General features: G+C 36.9%; 1 long non-coding RNA gene across 2 annotated transcripts; it reads left to right on the top strand.

Annotated features, from left to right (window-relative positions):
* The first annotated feature begins 869 nt into the window (after positions 1–869).
* LOC309493748 lies at positions 870–2,575 on the top strand. 2 transcript variants are annotated; one of them, XR_014204041.1, is made up of 6 exons: positions 870–947; positions 1,042–1,075; positions 1,158–1,189; positions 1,387–1,550; positions 1,712–1,769; positions 1,862–2,575. It is a non-coding gene; the product is annotated as an uncharacterized lncRNA (long non-coding RNA). The 2 variants fall into 2 exon arrangements; XR_014204042.1 differs by having other exon boundaries at positions 1,158–1,244.
* Positions 2,576–14,125: the final 11,550 nt, after the last annotated feature.

The raw sequence follows: 14,125 nt of genomic DNA, 5'->3' as shown, positions 1-14,125 counted from the left end.
ATTATGGTCGTATATAGGGCTGGACGATTTTGGAAAATAATCTAATTGCGATTTTTTTTACCAATATTGCGATTGCGATTTAATATGCGATTTTTTTTAAGTTCTTTATCTTTTCTATTATTCAACAAAAACAAGCAATAAATCATTGTAAAATAGAGAAGGGAATCTTAGGCACCTCATGAGCCGATAAATTTTTTTTTTTATTGATCTTATTAATAAAACTTAAAATATTTAATTACATAATTATAAGTAGGCCTACTTATAATAATTACACATTAAAAAACTAAATTAATACAATTACATGTTAATAATTTTAACAAATATAGCTTCAAAACAAATAACAAAGAGGGAAAAAAATATTACAAGCAATAAACAAAGAGTGCTTTCAGTTTTTAAGTAGGCTGTCTGAACGTGTTCATCTCTTTTGAAATTATAAGATGTGGTTTGTCCTGTTTGTTTAATAACTGACTGTGTCACATTACTGGTAAATTCGTGTCATAAAAGCAATTTGAGATGCAAACGTAGCCTACATTTAACCACGTAGACTCGCTCACAGCCGCATGCTCAAACGCTCTTCGCAAAGCGCACGTGAGTATTTGAAATTGAAAGCACCTTCTGTCGGTGATTTTCATATTTTTAATAAGCCAACTGCACTCCAAGACATATGATGCCTTCGTAGAACATTTGTAAGTAAAATACCGGCGGGCGAGCGCGCACTACGGAAGTAAAAAAACTCTGGAGGTATGTAATACGTTGCGCTTAACTAAGTGTTACATTTAAGTCCAATTCATTAAATGTATGCAATAACTTCAAACATATTTTTACATGTCAATGATTATCAATCTGTCAATCTTCCTATCAATAGGAAGGAGAAAGTCATTGCTCTATTGTTGGCCCTTGTACTCCAATGGCATCTCGTGTCAAGCATGAAGTTTTCAGCTGTGAAGGTATATTCTAGCCCTATGTCTTAATGTCCAGTGTTATAACAGTATTGCAAATAGTGCCTTTAGTTGTTTGTTTTATTTTATTTTTTAAATGTAGAACCAAGCCCTGAGGGAAAGCAATGCATGAGCAGGTGAGAACTTGCACTGTTTCTTAAATTGTACTTTTTGTGTGTGATGTAAGTCCAAAATTACTATATGCCTTTCATTTTGTAGCTTCGGATGACAGCGGCTTACTTCAAGAGCAGGTGAAGCAAGTTCAACAAACAATGTTGAAGACGTTTGCTTGCACTGGGAAATCAGGTACAACTTGCAAACAGCACCTGTGGTTGTTGGTTTAATTCCCACTGGGGCTACCTGTACATGTAGTAGACCTAGATATAAATGTCATAGTTTAGTAGTTGAGGGACCAGGACTGACTATTTTATTCTGGGAAACCCTGTAGGTGCAGATCAGACCCTTATGCTGTGACGTCTTGCAGAGTTTGGCGATGTTGTGTCTGTTGGAGTTATCCCTGTCAGGGGATCTGTTACTCCCCCTACACACCCAGGAAGATTTGCCGTGTCTTGACAACAGTTTGAAGCTGATAAAAAGCTCCAGGAACAATTTGTAAGTTTGCTGATTATAATGCCATAGAGTAATCTAAAAAGTAAAATTTAAGATTGTATACTGCATATATTACAGTCTGAATCCTTAGCCTTTCACATTTTTTATTTATTTATGAGAAGCTTCAGAGAAATGTAATTTGTAACACTTTTTTGGATTTTCAGCTCGGTGTAGGGGATAAAGCATGTTTTAGAGACATGTTCCTTTAGACCATTGTTCAAAGTAAGTTGGATATTTTTTTAATTATATTTAAGTAGATGTGTATGGCCTCATGCAATTCAAATGAAATGACAGATCTGTATTTTCTAAATTAGCCATCCGGAAGAACCTGGCAACCCAGGATGCCACTGATGAAGCGGTCTAGGTTAACGTTTCGCGTTACCTGAAAGGAGCATCTGACCGTGAAGGCAGAAAAAGGCACCGCACAGCTGAGAGGGACCCACAGCCGACCACTTAGGCTGACTACTGACACCCCAGAATCACTGACAACTGGAATCCTTTCTTTATCTTGCAGTCAGTAACATCAAGACCCCTAAAGAAGTCAGAAGTGTCACACTATACTCACTAACTGTGGAAATTACTTTCTTTTTTCAAATAATGCTTGTAAGTCCTTGTGCCACAGGTCAGCATTGCAGTTATAATGGTCTATTCTACTCCAGAGCTTTACTATAAATTACTACCACTTAACCTATTGTTAGAAATGGCTTGTAAATGTGATGTCATACTTTGATTTATTTGGTATCCTGCACATTATTTCGTATCAAGTATTCTCTTTACTTGTCATAATGTTTACAGGTAATTTTTTTCACCCTAGAGCTGTCCTCTTTATATGAACAATTATTGTAAGAGTTGTAATTTGCTTGTAAGGCTGTTTTTTGTTTGTTTGTTTTTTTACCAAAATTTTATAAGAAACCTGCATGTTTGTATATTGATTTATTTATTTTTCTGTTATGTTTCAGTGATCTGACACATCTTGTTTAAATGACAGTTAATGTACTTTGAAATGTGGAATAAAAATGCCAAATGGATATTTGTCTGGTTTGAGCAATCATTATTCTTGATAAACTGCATGCTATAAATATTAAATATTATATATAGCCAGAATAAGCGGCGGCAGATCGCTCGAAAATAGCGCTTGCCTCCAGCGGGCCGCGGAAGGGCCGCCTTAAATATAACGGCGGCGGGACGGCGGTTGGCCCGCGGGCCGGCCGCGGAACGAAGGCGGTAGGAAGGCGGCTGCCGCTTTTAAAAAGCGGCTGCCGCCGGCGGTGCGCCGTCCAACGTGTTTGCGATGTCGCCATTCTGCCGCTTCTACTGCCGCCGGAGCGCCGACGGTGGGCCGCCGACTCATTGCTATCTGGGACATCACGCAGACCGCGCGTATCTCATATCTTGCGCAATGAAGCCCGCGAATGTCCTTGTAACTCGCTTCAACTTTTCCGAACTTTATTAAAGATTATTTCTCGTAAGGTTCAAATGGTGTCGTGTGTGTGTGTGAGAGAGAGAGAGACAGAGGAATTAGAAGCAAGCAGAATATGGTTGTTTATAAAGCACGCGCGTCGTACACGTATGTGTTTAAAACTAAGCTCAGACATATACAATACAGAATCGTTGGAGAGAATCTATAACACAATATCACATAAATTAAACATAAACTGTTATTTCCTGTAGCCAGGTCTATATGTGTCGCGTGCCACGTTGATGCTTCATCTGCAATACAGACAGGTTTACTCTCGCGTGTCACGTGACCAGACTATAATCGCAGCTTTGCGGTTTAAAAAATCGCATTTCATCACATCGCGATATTATCGCAAATGCAATTAATCGTTCAGCCCTAGTCGTATAAGTTGGAGGACTTGTTGGGAATACAGGTTAAGCAATTAATCAGATACTTGGGTATTGTAATTAGTAAGTCAGACACAGAGAGACTAACAGAGAATTTTTTGCAAAGATTACAAAAAACAAGAAATATCTTTAACTGTTGGCTCCAAAGAAATTTATCTATTCATGGTCGTGTATTGATTTCAAAGGCCGAAGGGATCTCCAGAATTGTATATCCAGCGTTATCTCTTTATGTAGATTCTAAAATGTGTGCCGCAGTTGAAAAAATCGTATTTAAATTTATTTGGAGAAACAAAACAGAATATATTAAAAGGAAAACCATAATCAGAAGCGTATCAGAAGGAGGACTAAATGCCTTAGACTTTGACACTATCAATAATATATTTAAAATTAATTGGATCAAACATTGTCTTTGTGAAAATAACCTTCCATGGTTTTTCATTCCCAATTTAGTCTTCAAAGAATGTGGTGGTCTTAATTCTCTACTTGCTTGTGATTTTAAATGTACTAAACTCCCAATTAAGTTGTCTAACTTTCACAAACAAGCTTTGAATACATGGAAATTACTTTACATTATGCAGTTTCTGTAAAGAAGAAAATGAAACAATTGTACACTTATTTTTCAGTTGTAACTATACTCAATTATTTTGGTCCCAAGTTTCATGGTTTGTTTTTGAGTTATTTTATAAGTTTGTAACAATAACTGATGTAATGGTCTTGTTTATGGATTGTGATACTGGTTTATTAGAAATGGATAAAATAATTAAACTTCTCATTCTATTTGGAAAATATCATATACATAAAGCAAGATGTATGTCGACTGTACCAAATGGTAGACTATTTTCCATTGATTTGAAGAATTTTTATGACTCTCTAACTTCAATACAAAACAATCGAAAAGCTCTAAAAACATCTAAACTGTTGAAAAGAATACTTAATGTATTAGTAACATGATTGATATGTGATGTAAGATGTAGAATTTTAATCTTTTTGTTTTACGGATTCAAATGTCTCTGTATTCCCCCTTTTCTGTTATCTCAAAAAAATAAAAAATAATAAAAAATAAATAAAAAAAAGAAGTCCATAGCAACGCGTTATAGCAACGAAAAAAAAAAAAAAAAAAAAACCTACACACTTCCTCTACCGAACCACCGAAGAAGAGTCTTAAAGCGGCAGGCACCCAGAAACGTCAGAGCCTTTTATACACTGTCTCTCTGTCTCTCTGTCTGTCTGTCTGTCTGTCTGTCTGTCTGTCTGTCTGTCTGTCTGTCTGTCTGTCTCTCTCTCTCTCTCTCTCTCTCTCTCTCCTCTCTCTCTCTCTCTCTCTCTCTCTCTCTCTCTCTCTCTCTCTCTCTCTCTCTGTCTCTCTCTCTCTCTCTCTCTCTCTCTCTCTCTGTCTCTGTCTCTCTCTCAATTTCAATTTCAATGAGCTTTATTAGCATGACTGTGTAACACAATGTTGCCAAAGCATCAACATATATATAATAATTACAATGAATATAAATAATAAAACAAATATATAGATCATGTCATATGTACAGTAGCATATACAAATAGATAGATAAATAGACATAATCGATCTTCATAAATGAATATATACAGTGGGTCTCTCTAGCTGACTCTGGCGTTGTGAATAGCTAACACATATTTAGCCGCTAGTGCAGCTGGACTATCATCTTCTCCCAGTAAGAAGAACAATTTTTCAGTGTCACTCAGTTCAAAGAATGATGGAATCAAGGTTTCAAATCTGGGCAGAAAGGTTTCTCTTATATTGGTGTATTTGGAGCAGCAGAGCAGAAAGTGTTCCTCATCCTCGATGTGCTGTAGATCACAGTGTCTACAGATCCTCTGCTCTCTCTCTGTCCATGTTTGTCTATGTCTTCCTCTCTCTATCTCTAGATCATGGTCACTTAATCTGTATTTGGAGAGGATTTGTCTTTCTTTCAAATGTTTAATAAATAGATAACTGGCCAATTTAGTGGCTCTATTGAGGGTCGAGTAACATTGGAGTTTATTCTGGAGGGCAAAATGTGCTTTTGGTGATTCATCATGAGTGACTTTTAGATGTTTGTGGATTTGGTTAATGATACAGTAGGTTTGGGGTTGATGGGGAGTATAGTCTGATGGACGAGTTGAAGAGCGAGTGTGTTCAGAGGATGAGGTTCTGCTGAGGTTTCATTGGTGAGGAGGGCTTTATATTGGACTGACTCTGGATCAGACTGATGGAGATGATGCCAGAACTGAACACATCTCTTCTGGATCTCGATGTTCAGTGGGTACAAGCCTAGCTCAGCCCTACAGGCGGCAGTGGGCGTATTTCTGTGAACCCCTAAAATATTTTTGGCAATTTCCAATTGTAATTTTTCTACTGATGTTTTATCCCAATTTTTACAATTTAGTACTGGTCCCCAAATTTCACACCCATATAAAAGAATTGGTTTTATTATTGAATTATATAGTTTTATCCAGGTTTTAATGGGTAATTTTAAGTGTCCACATCGTGACTTTATAGCATAGAAAGCCCTACGAGCCTTTTCACCGAGTGTTTTCACAGCCAGACCGAAGCGTCCCGAAGCGCTGATGTCGATGCCCAGATAGATGTAGCTAGAGCTGTGCTGCAGGACATGGCCTTTATACAGGAACTGGTGTTTGTGTCCCTGAGATCGGGCTTTCTTCTGGAACACCATGACTCTGGTTTTGTCCAGATTGACTGTCAGGGCCCAGTCGTGACAGTATTGTTCCAGCAGGGAAAGGCTCTGCTGAAGGCCCTCAGGTGTGCGGGACAGCAGGACCAGATCATCCGCGTACAGCAGACATCTGACCTCTGACCCCTGTAGAGTGAGGCCGGGCACAGTAGAGCTCTCCAGCGCTGATGCCAGATCATTGATGTAGATGTTAAATAGAGTTGGGCTCAGACTGCAGCCCTGCCTCACTCCACGTCCCTGCTGGAAGAGCGCGGTTCTGTGGTTACTGATTTTCACCGCACTTTCACTGTTGGTGTAGAGAGATTTTATAATGTCAAATGTTTTTCCGCCGATGCCAATTTGTAGGATTTTGTACAGTAGACCATCATGCCAAATTGAATCAAATGCTTTTTTAAAGTCCACAAAACATGCAAATATTTTCCTTTGTTTGTCGTTGATGTTCTTGTTGATTAGAGTGTGGAGAGAATAGATGTGGTCGGATGTGCGATGTTTTGGTAAAAAGCCAATCTGAGCTTTATTTAAGATGTTGTGTGCTGAGATGTGTGAGACGATGCGTCTGTTGATGATACTGCAAAACAGTTCTCCCAACACACTGCCCACACTTATGCCGCGGTAGTTATTGGGGTCGAATCGATCACCGCTCTTAAATATGGGGGTGATGATTCCTTCAGACCAGATCTCAGGGAAGTGTCCAGACCAGAACACCAGATTAAATAATTTGGCTATTGTTTGAATCATGCTGGGACTGCTGAGTTTAAGCATTTCGTTATTAATGTGATCTTGTCCACATGCTTTCTTTAATTTAAGATTTTTAATATGTTCTAATATTTCAGATATTGTTATAGATTTATCTAATGGATTTTGATAATTCTTAATAGTTTTTTCCATGTCTTCTAAAGTTTTCTTTGCTTTACTCTGAGGTTGGTTGAGGTCAGCCGGTTCAATTTTTTGATACAGATTTTCAAAGTAAGATTTCCAAATTGTGCCATTCTGGAGTGATATCTCAATTTTTTTTTAATTTTTTTTTTTTTTATATAGGTTCCAGAAAGTGTTTTGATCTATTGAATCGTCAATTTCTTTAATTTTAGTTTGAAAATATTTTTCTCTTTTTTTCCACAGCAGTGTTTTGTACTTTTGCAGACAGTCTGAGTAAGAAAGCCGTAATGTCTGGCTGGACGGATCTTTGTGCTTTTTGTTAGAAAGTCTCCTTAGTTCTTTTCTGAGACCGGCACATTCATCATCAAACCAGACATCCTTTCTCTTTCTCTGTTGATTGGTTCTATGTTTGGTTTGCTGTTTAATATTAGATAGAGTTATCAATGTTATGAATATGTAATTTAAGTTTTTTGATGCTAAATTTATTCCATTAATATCTAAGGTGAAATCAGTGGACATAAATTCATCTAGCATTTTTAATATAGTAGGATTGTTCATATTTTCTTTGAATTATTCTGAGTTGGATTGATTCCATTTGAGTTTATGTTTCAGAGGAAACAGTTTTTCAGATTCAAGTGGAGCAGTTTTGGTTATTTGACATGGGGCTTTCAGATAAAGCACAGTTTGGCAGTGATCGGACATCGGGAGCTGAGGTCTGACTGTGAAGGCATTAATAAAGCTTTGATCAATATCTGTTATTGAATAATCAACCAAACTGGTTCCTAATCTGGAGCAGTAAGTGAATCTACCTAATGTATCTCCACGAGTTCTGCCGTTAATGATGTATAATCCTAAACCTTTACAGAGTTTTAACATTTGTTTTCCACTAATGTTCACTGAGGTATCATAGCTGTTTCTCGGTGTGATATTCGATGAGGGATGAAACGAATTCATGATATGATTATTATTCACAGAATGATATTCTCTCTCTCTCTCTCTCTCTCTCGTGCGCATGCGTGAGCGTCTGTTGAGTGAGCGTCTGTTGAGTGAGCGAGCGTGGAGAGCGTGTGGTGAGTTTGAATGAGTTTTCTGCCCGCTGTGGCCTTTTTTTCTTAGTTGAATATCGCTATTTTTTGACGTTTAATCTGTATTTGAGTAGATAAAACAATATATATATATTTTTTTTTTTTTTGGCCGTTGGTTATCAGTGTATCACCGAGGGCATGGCGGCCCAAGGTGTTGACTCACTTGATTCATTAACACGGCGTCACGGGGTTAAAGTGACGGCCGCAGCAAGTGTGGAAGATTGTGTCTTAGCTATCGGTGAGATTGTTGGACATAAGAGTATTTTAGCAGCGTCAAGAATGAGCAATGCGGTTGTTTGTTTTTTGAACACTGTTGAAAAGGCCAATAATGTTGTAGAAAGAGGAGTTGTAATTCGTGGTCTTTTTACACCTGTGCTTTCTCTTTCAACACCTGCGAGGAAAGTTATTTTGTCTAATATTCCACCTTTTATCAAAGATGAAGCTTTGGTTAAAGAATTGTCACGTTTCGGGAAGTTAGTTGCTCCTGTGAAAAAGATCGCGATCGGGAGTAAATCGGACTTAATCAAACATGTGGTGTCTTTTAGGAGATTCACTTATATGATTTTGAGTGAGAACAGAACTGAACTGAATTTAAATCTGAAATTCAGATTTGATGATTTTGACTATACTGTCTATGTATCCACTGACACTACAATGAAGTGTTTTGGATGTGGAAAAACGGGGCATTTGGCTCGTGCTTGTCCCGAAAATACACGTACAAGACAGGACATGATAGATGAGAGTGTGGTGCAAGATGTGGAAAGTGTTGCTGGAACATCTGTGTCAGTACCTGTGATTTCAGTAAGCCTACCTGTAAATTCAGCAACTGTGAATTCAGCACAGAGTGTCAAAGACACAATTAACAAAGTTGCCTGTGAACAAACAGTTGAAACTGTTGTTAAAACTATGATGGTAGTGAAAGATTCGGATTTGACTGATAAGGGTCAGGCAAAGTCAAATGTAAGCTTGCTTCAAGAAGCTAATGTGATTTTTGAAGAATTGATGGACACACAAAGCAGTTCAACGAATTGTTTATCTGATATAGAGTCTGTATCAGACAGTGTAAATATGTGTGAAGTAGACATGGATCAAGCTGTCTTTAAAACTCCTCTAAAAAGGAGAAACAACGATAAAGAAAGAGTTTCAAAACAAGCAAGAAAAGATCAGAAAAATGATACAGATAATATTGAAAGTGAAAGTGAATTGTCTGATTCTAGTGCTTCAAGTTGTTCACAAAGCGAGTGGATATGTAATGATTACAGTGCTGAAGAAATTAAGAAGTTTTTAAAAGTAACAAAAAATCAGAGAGGAGTACAGGTTGCTGATTTTTTCCCAGACCTGAAACGGTTTGCAGAAAGTACGAAGAATCTGATGAGCGAAGGTTCCTTTCTGGATAAAGAAGTATATCGACTGAAAAAATTTGTTACAAAAATCCAAAACCAGCTGAATAATGATGATAAAGTGGCATAGATCCTTTGCCTTGAGTGGCTGTGTGTTTCTGTATAGATTATTTTTTGTAATTTTCTTTTTTTCTTTACACATGGCAGATATCCGTATAGCATCTTTAAATGTGAATGGAGCTAGAGATGATGTAAAGAGAATGCAAGTGCATGAAACAATAAGGCAGAAACAACTTGATGTTCTTTTTTTACAAGAAACACACAGTGATGATAGAAATGCTACAGACTGGATAAAAGAATGGAATGGTCATATATTTCTAAGTCATAAAACTTCACGTAGTGGAGGAGTTGCCATCATGTTTGCAAAGAAGTTTACCCCATGCTCTTTTAAGATAGAAGAAATAGTGAAGGGGAGACTTTTAAAAATTCAAGCTTTTTTTGAAAAATATGTTTTGGTTTTTATTTGTGTGTATGCTCCCACTTTTCCAATAGAGAGAGTTGCTTTTTTAGATATTCTATGCTCAACTTTAGATAAATGTAATAGCGAAGAGTATTTATTTCTTGGTGGTGATTTTAATTGTGTTGAACAAAATATTGATCGCAATCATATAGAGCCACATATGCCTTCTCGTAAGCGGCTTTGTGAAATAATAGAAAGAAACAATCTATGTGATGTCTGGAGAAGCATAAACGGAGATTCACGGCAATATACATGGGCTCATGCACACGAAAATCTATTGTCTTTAGCAAGACTAGATAGATTTTACAGTTTTAAACACCATCACAGTGTTTTTAAGAACTGTATAATAAATCCGGTTGGTTTTTCAGACCACAGTTTAGTTATTTGCAGTGTTTTCTTCAATTCTGTCTCACCAAGGAGTGCGTATTGGCATTTTAACACTGCTTTGATAAATGATGCCTTTTTTAAAGAGACTTTTGATTTTTTTTGGAAAAATTTTAAAAATGAAAAAGTTTCTTTTTCTTCTCTGCAGAGTTGGTGGGATTTTGGCAAGACTCAAATCAAGGTTTTTTGTCAACAGTATACTCAAAATATCACAAAGGAGACCGCTAAGTCAATAAGAGTTTTAGAAGCTGAAATTTTTAATCTTCAAGATATGGCACAATTAAGTGAAAATCAAGCGTATGTCGATTCTCTTTTTTTAAAGAAAACTGCTTTATCTGACCTACAAGAGATGAAGGCACAGGGGGCGCTGGTCAGATCGCGTTTTAAAACCATAGAACAGATGGATGTACCATCGAAATATTTCTTTGGTTTAGAGAAAAAGAATGGCCAGAAACGTTTTATTCATTCATTACTTTCTGAGTCTGGATCTTTGTTGTCAGACTCTAAGGAAATAAGAGAAAGAGCAGTTCGTTTTTATGAAAAACTTTACAAGTCTGAATATAAAGAAGATAAGGACTTAGAGAAGGCTTTTTTTGGACAATTACCAAAAATTTCAAAAAAAGCAAATATAGCACTTTCAAAGCCTATTGGCCTGGAAGAATTGTTTAAAGCTCTTCAAAGTATGGATAATGGTAAAGTTCCTGGATTAGATGGAATCCCGATTGAGTTTTACAAAAGTTTTTGGTCTGTTATAGGAGAAGATTTGTTATTAGTTCTTAATGACAGTTTAACAAAAGGACGATTGCCAATAAGTTGTAGAAGAGCGGTCTTGACCCTTTTGCCTAAGAAAGGTAATTTAAGTGATATAAAAAATTGGAGACCCGTGTCCTTATTGTGTTGTGATTATAAACTGTTATCTAAAGTACTAGCTACCCGTTTGGGTGAGTTTTTAGATGAAGTTATTCATCCTGACCAGTCATATTGTGTGCCTGGTAGGTCAATTTTTGACAACATTCATTTAATCAGAGACTTGTTTGATGTAACTAAAATGTTTGGTCTTGACATAGGCTTGATTTCCTTAGATCAAGAAAAAGCATTTGATCGCGTCGAACACAACTATTTGTGGAAGACGCTTCAGGCTTTTGGTTTTAACTCAGATTTTTTATCTTATGTTAAAATCCTATATTGTGATATTGAGAGTATTCTGAAGATTAATGGTGGCTTATGTGCTCCTTTCAAAGTGGGTCGAGGAGTACGACAAGGCTGTTCACTCTCAGGGTTATTATACACCCTTGCAATAGAACCACTTTTAAGTGTTTTAAGGAGAGTTCTAGAAGGAGTGCCTCTACAGAATTGTAAGATTCCTCTGTGTCTGTCTGCATATGCAGATGATGTAGTGGTGATGATTAATAAACAAAGTGATGTTGATGTATTACTTGAGACACTAAAAGATTTTGGATCAATTTCATCTGCAAGAATTAATTGGAATAAAAGTGAGGCAGTTTTGATGGGAGAGTGGAAATGTAGAGCACTACCAAATCTTCCAGGAGGTCTATGCTGGACAAGAGATGGTTTGAGATACTTGGGAGTTTTTTTAGGAAATGAAACAGTATCTCAAAAAAACTGGATTGGAACTGTTGAGAAGCTTAAGAGCCGACTTGAAAAATGGAAATGGCTTGTACCAAATTTATCATACAGAGGACGTACTTTGGTGATTAATAATTTGGTGGCTTCCTCTTTGTGGCACCGGATGGCCTGCATTGACCCACCAGCTTATTTACTTGCAAAGATCCAGTCTGTTTTATTGGACTTTTTTTGGGACAAGTTACACTGGATACCGCACAATATCTTGTATTTAAAAAAAGAAGAAGGGGGTCAAGGACTCATACATGTACAAAGCAGGACTGCGGCCTTTCGGCTACATTTCATACAACGCTTGCTTACCAGCTCAGAGAATATGGCCTGGAAGTCAGTGGCCTGTGTTATACTTCAGTCCGTTGATGAACTCTGTTTAAGCGAAAATTTATTTTTGATGGATCCAAAGAGAATCAGTACAATGGAGCTTCCTGTTTTTTATAGAAATCTGTTTAAAGTTTGGGACCTTTTTAAAGTGAAAAGAACTGAGACAGATTCTCTTTTTTGGTTACTCGAAGAACCCATGATTTATGGTGCTCGTCTGGATATCTCACATGCATGTGGACTATCAAATGGTGCTCTTATTAAATCCAAAATTGTAACACTGGGGCGTTTAATTAATGTGACTGGTCCCTATTTTAAAAATGTGGAAAATGTGGCTGCCTTATTAGGTATTAAATCAGTTCGAATTGTTGAAAGATTTCTTCAGAATTTGCAGTCTGTATTTACAGCGAAAGAGTTGAACATGCTTGAAAACTGTTTTGCTAAGAAACTTCTGCCTAGCGATAAAGATGCTTTTCCAAAGTGTTTTTTGTCCCCAAATATAGGGGAAAATTCTGGAGTTTTTTTGGAAAATGTATCCGATATGGATTTATATAAAGTTGGGGGAAAAGTTTTTTACAATGCTTGTGTAAAAGTTTTCAACAAAAAAGGGTTGCATGAAAGAGTTGATTCACCTTGGCGCACTATTCTTGAAGTTGATGAAAATGTAAAACCAGAGTGGAGGGCACTTTATAAGCCACCATTAACAAAAAGAATTGGAGACTTACAATGGAGAATTATACACGGTATAATTGCTGTTAATTCTTTTATTTCTATTTTAAATCCAAATGTTAATCAAGAGTGCTCTTTTTGTTCTCAAAGAGAAACAGTTTTTCACATGTTTATGCACTGCTCAAGACTTAAGCCTTTATTTGACTTGTTGAAGGATATTTTCATTTGTTTTGATGAGAATTTTACTGTAACAGTTTTTATTTTTGGTTTTAAATATACCAGAAGAAGACAAGATGAATGCCAATTGATTAATTTTATTGTAGGCAAGGCAAAAATGGCAGTATATGTTAGCAGAAAGAGGAAAATTGAACAAAAAGGTGATTATGATGTTGTGATGATGTTTAGAGCCATGATCAAAGCTAGACTGCTAATTGATTTTTATTTTTACAAAGCTACTAACTGTCTAGAAGCGTTTGAAAAGATATGGTGTCATAGAGGGGCATTGTGTTCTGTTATGGACAGTGAAATTGATTTTTCATATTTTCTATAAACATGATGTGATTTACATTTGAAAGTTTTAAAATTGTTAAATATTTTTGTAATAAATGTTTTTTTGAAAAATCAAAAAAAAAATCTCTCTGTCTCTCTGTCTGTCTCTCTCTCTGTCTCTCTCTCTGTCTCTCTCTTTCTCTCTGTCTGTCTGTCTCTGTCTCTCTCTCTCTCTCTCTCTCAAGATTCAAGATTCAAGATTCAAGATTCAAATAGCTTTATTGGCATGGTGAAAGAAATCTTTACATTGCCAAAGCATTCATAACACTATAAAATAAAAATAAATAATAATAAAAAGAAAATAGAAATTACATGAAAATAAACATAGCAATAAAAATATCTAATATTCTAATATTTATACAGTTGGTAGCTCTGTGCTGCTGGAGGCTCTTTGGTCGTGACAGGACCTCACGTACCGGGCAGCCAGGGCTGAGCTCGCTGGGCTCTCTCCAAGCAGGAGTGGGAGTTTGTCCAGATTTGACTTCAGATGGAAGTCTTTCTGGTGGGCTGTGAAAAGGGGATAGAAAGTGTCCCTAATGTCTGTATAAATGGGGCAGGAAGTCAAAAAGTGTAGCTCTGTTTCCACTTGATTCTCTGAGCAGTGAGGGCACAGTCGCTCTTCCCTCGGCAGCCAGCTCTGCCTGTGTCT

Source organism: Leuciscus leuciscus (assembly GCF_965113295.1).
Source record: "Leuciscus leuciscus genome assembly, chromosome: 1".
In the NCBI taxonomy this organism is placed as follows: domain Eukaryota; kingdom Metazoa; phylum Chordata; class Actinopteri; order Cypriniformes; family Leuciscidae; genus Leuciscus; species Leuciscus leuciscus.
The sequence above is the reverse complement of the archived record's forward strand: the minus strand, read 5'-3'. Positions and strand labels throughout refer to the sequence as shown.